Consider the following 5,186-nt stretch of genomic DNA (forward strand, 5'->3'; position numbering starts at 1 on the left):
GCGGCCAAGGTGGGCCTGGATGTGGCTGACTCTGGGTGTGGTGGGTGCATGTGTGGCCCCACCAGATTCTGCCAGCTTTGACACGTGGTGTGGTGTCCCAGGAATATCTCTGTGCCTGCCTCTGGACCCCTGGAAGTGTCCAAGGCCAGGCTGGACAGGCCTTGGAGCAACCTGGGACAGTGGAAGGTGTCCCTGCCCGTGGCAGGGGGTGGGACAAGATGACCTTTAAGGTCACTTCCAATCCAAACTGTTCCATGATTTCTTGGTGAGAAGAACTGTGGCCATGGAGGTCCCTGCCCAGCATTTTGGTCCATGACCCCACCAGGGCTGCCCTGCCTGATGCTTGGATGGACATTTCCCACCATGAGCTGCTGTCCCATGCGTCACCAGGCCGTGCCAGCTGGTCCCTCGCCCAGCTCCTACTGAGTTCCCACCCAATCATTAATTTGGGAAAGCAAGCCACGGTTTGGCAGGGCCCCTCTCAAACGAGGGTTTCTGCCATAAGGGATGTTAGGAAATTCCATTAGGGATCTCCTGCCAGCCTGCCAGCTAAGCAGGAATGGGGTCTTTTCCACCAAAGTGCCCGGACAGCTCCAAAGACGTGATGAACTGCAAACGACCCATGGAGCCCATTGTCTCCAGGAGCTGGTGACAAAGCCACAGCGACCAGGCAGGGATGTCACACCCGGCTGGAAAACAATGATGCTGGAGGAAGTGGTGGTGTGAGGCCGGGAATGGGGACAGTTCCCTTCCAGAGCATGGAGAGGGAAGAACGCACCGGTGACAATGAGGGGAACCCAGAGTGAGCCACGCACATCCCCAGCCTCAAGCTGCTTTTGCATGGGAGCAGTTTCACAGCCCTCAACTGGAAGCACATGCTCGGGCCGTATCCATCATCCAGGCCAGAGCAGGGATGAGGGAGGAGAACCCTTTTGTAAGTGTTGGCCGGGAGAAATATGACTTATCTTGGAGAAATGAATCATGTTTCAGCGAATGCTTCCTGCAGAAATATTTTTCTCACAGCCTTTGTTCGGGGTTTTGGCAGATCTGGAGTTTGCTGGCGTTAGCAAAAGCCATCCCTCCCGCCCACTGCTCCTGGGGCTGGAGTAGGAAATAAGGAATAAAGGCAGAGGGGACGTGGAAGGGTAAATCCATCACCACTGCTGCTCTGCGCTGCAGCAGGATGTGGAGCTTAGAGGAGAATTTCAAAGGAGATCCCCGGATAAAGTCCAACAGAGCTCAGTGCTTGGCTGCTCTTGTGAAGGTACCTGTGCTGGGCAGTCAGCTTGGAATTCTGATGCTTGGACAAATCCCTGTCAGGTGCTGGGGCTTGTTGGAAATCAGCCCTCAGTTCCTCCTTTCTCTCCTGAAAACCAGCATTTTGGGAGGGGGAAAGGGCAGTGTCTCCTGTTACTATGTGTGGTTAGCCCCAGAAAATGAGAAGAAAATGAGAGAAAAAGCCGTGTTTTGACATGCAAATCAATCCTGAGCTCCTCGTCTCCTTCTCCGAAGGCTTTGACAAGGATCCTGTCTGCCTTCCCCCCATTCACAAACATTGCTCTGGGCCACAGCTCCGGCGGGGAGGGAGGAAAAATGTCCATCTTGGTTCTGGAGAACTTCAAGGATTTTTCTTCCCAGTGGTAGGGAATTTTTCCTGGGAAGGCAATTTCATTCCTGGGCCTGGTAGGCTCCCTGATCACTTAAAAACAGACCCCTGAGGGGAATAAGGCCTTTAAAAGCTCCATTTGCTCCTAGTCATTTTACACAGTAACCCAAGCTGAAGTGAAGGATCTTTATTTAAATATGAATTAAGCCTCAACCTTCCCCTTTACTGCATTATTTTCCTTTGAGGTTTACTTTGATATTATTTCAAAGTCTTGAAGCTAACAAAATGCTGGCCCCTATTTTAAATGACAGGAGAGTTCTGGAAAAAGATTTAGGAGGCAACTAAAGTCTTTCAGTGCAGGGCTCCGAAACAGGACAGGAAATCATAAAAGGGCTGAGTGCACTTTACCAAGCTCCAGACAAATCCTGAGACTACAAAGGCGAGGGGAATGGCATCGAGACCACAAAGAGCAAGATGCAGCTGAAAAAACTGGAATTATTCATTAAAACACAGGCAAAATTCTGGCAATAACGGAATCATCAAACCATGGAATGGCTTGGGTTGGAAGGGTGGTTGAAGATCACCCCATCCCATCCCCTGCCATGGGTAGGGACATCTTCACTATCCCAGGTTCCTCCAAGCCCTGAAGTCCAACCTGGCCTTGGACACTTCCAGGGATTCCAGCCACAGTTTCTCTGCCGGGGCCTGTCTGTGGTGTTTGCTTCTTTTTGTGGCTTAGGTGAGCAACTTTTGCCCAGCTTTGGTGTAGGAAGTGGAAGAAATGTTTAAAGATGAGACATAAATGTGTGATTTTTAATGTAAAGCAGAGAGGCGGTGTCTGAGTGACAAAGGATGGGCTGTGTCTCCTGCTGGGGCTGACCTCTCCTTTTGCTTCCCATCGCTTCCAGAAGCCACAAACCTGCTGGAGTGGGTTTTGTCTGCCTGAAGCATCACAGAATCCTTTAGACTGGACAAGCCCTTCAAGAGCAAAGTCCATCCATTCCCCCAGCACTGCCAAGGCCGCCAATAATTCCTGTCCCCAAGCGCCACATCCAAGCAGGTTTTAAATCCCCCCAGGGCTGGTGAGTTACTTTCACATCACTTCTGATTTCAGTTTGAATCTTTCTGCCTAAGCCTGATTCAGGTCCCTTTGTCACAGCACTTTTCACAGCAGGAAACAGAGGATTTATCCTTGTCCTGAGCATGCAGCTGCACGTGGGTGCTCCCTCCTGGCCCAGGTTTGTGTGGGATGCAGATTCCCCCAGCCAAGATCTCCATGCTGAGGTGACACTGACCTCTCTTTGCTGTCACCCTGCAAGGGGGGGCCTGGATTTGCCATCCCAGAAACGGAGCCTGGGTGGTCCCAGGCAAACCAGCACTTCCAAGTTTACAAGGATCCCTGGGAAAAATCGTCAGGGCTCCCCCATTTCCCCATCCCTCCCTGCTGTCAGCGCTCCTTGGTTTAGTGTGGAAACGGGGTGGCCAGGGAGAACAGACATCCCAAGGGGTGGGACTTGGGGGTTGGATTTGTTTGGGTTTTTTTAATAGTTATTATTTTTTCATGTGGACTTTGGCTGAAAATGCAAAATCCTTTTTCTCCCCCTTTTAAAAATTGAGTGGTCAGAGGTGATAAGCTGAGCTGGGATTGAGAAAAAAATTATTAAAAAAAAAAAAATCAGTGCATTTTACATCCTCACCTCAGTGCTTGGCTTCTTTTCAGTGAATATTTTGCTTTGTGGTTTGCTGGAATAATTTGTTTGCTGGAATAATTTGGTTTGTGGAGTCTTTTTGTAGCCTCTCATGTGCACAGAGACCAAGAAATTCAGGATCAATATTCAGCCAGGCTCCACGTGGGCATGTGTACTGCCACAAAGGATAAATCCCATTGTTGGGACCATCTGATCCTGCTGCTTTTAGGGATTTCTTGTTTTCATCCGCTTCTGCACAAGCCACCCTGCCCTTGTCCTTGGTGACATCCCTTAACGTCTCACAGGGTGTTGTGGCATCACAGGTGGGATTGGGAAGGACAATTTCAATTCCCTTGGGAATAAATGGCATAGAAAAAGACTCCTGTATATGGAAAAGAAAATTTAAATGCATCCATGTGCTGCCCATGAGGACACAGATGCATTTTGGGGTCTGGGTTTCCTGAGTGCCCAGCTCACGCCAGACAAACTCCAAGTGCACAAAAAGCCTTCCCAGCAGGTGATTTCCTATTTTTGCTGAGAATTGTCTGCCTCCCTCTTCATGGAGTCAGGTGTGTTTGCTGTTAAAAATCTGTTGCCCAGAGAGTTCACAGCTCCCAAACCTTTTGGAGCATTTTATGGCCTTGGTTCTCTCCTCAGGAACTGAATGCACCCACCTGAACCCCAGAGGATGGCTCTCTCCTGACCGTTTGAACAGTTACTCCCTTTTCTGCCTAAAAACAAATTGTGTTGTTTCCTAATTCCAGGCTCCAAATTTACCTCTCCAAGGCCATACACTCACAGGAGACTCAGGTGACCCCCAGAATTCATGGAAGAGGCTCCAAACGTGCTTGCAAGCATTGATTTTTGTTTAAAGTTGCAGGGAGCGGTCAAAGACTTTGATCTCCTGTGATAGATCCTTAAATCCGTGGTACTGGAGCTTGGGGAAAACAGTCCTGACCCTCTGTCACTGCAAGGAAGGCCCATGGCACAGATCCTTGGGAAAATCCAGCCATGTCCTCCTTCTGCTGCTGAGCACCTCATGGCACAGCAGAGCAGCACCACAGGCTCCCCAACAAGCCCTCAGAAAATCTGGATTTGGATTTCGGTGCCTGTGCTTGAAAAAACGCCACTTCTAGTGGTGAAATGACAGCCTGGAGCACAGTTAGAGATTCCCAAAATTGCAGAAACTGGTGTAAAACCACACATTCCTCGGGCGGGGAGGAAGTCATTCCGTGTGCTGCACGGCCTGACAGCTGTTAAATTCACCTTCTTAAATGGTGCTTTTGGCTCTGCTGGTACCCAGAGCCCAGACTGAGATGTCATTTACTTCTAAGTAAGAGCTTCTAATGGATGTGATGGATTTTCCTCCACGCAGCAACGGGGCTTGTTTTAAAATAAACACTTGGCATTGGGGCTCGGAAAGCTATCAGGGAATTAATGCATCTGATGCACACACAGAGAGGGTCGTGATTTGGCATCTTAAAATGTTTTCCCCCGAAGCTGGTTTGGATGGAATGACATGATTTATTTTTTAATGGCCCTGGACACCACAGCAGGGAGTTTTTGTTGGTTTTTTTTTTGTTTAGTTTTGTTGGGTTTTTTTTCTTCCCATAGTTGATGAGGAGAAAAGGTCATTTGGGATAATTTTGCCCCATGTTTCCAGATCCTAGTCTACTGGAAGGTGTTGGGTTTTAAGGTCCATTCTAAGCCAAATAATACTGCAGACATCAGCCTGGACAAGTGATGCTCACACTCTCTGCACCCCATCACCCCACTCGTTGGGAAAGGGTTTTTAGCCAAATTTCTGAGTGTCAAAACATTGTGGGGCACAAGGAAGAGTCTCAGCCTCTGCTGGGGACTGTGGAGTCAAGAACATAAATCTCAAACCCTCG

This window comes from Anomalospiza imberbis, chromosome 7 (assembly GCF_031753505.1).
Source record: "Anomalospiza imberbis isolate Cuckoo-Finch-1a 21T00152 chromosome 7, ASM3175350v1, whole genome shotgun sequence".
Taxonomy (NCBI): domain Eukaryota; kingdom Metazoa; phylum Chordata; class Aves; order Passeriformes; family Viduidae; genus Anomalospiza; species Anomalospiza imberbis.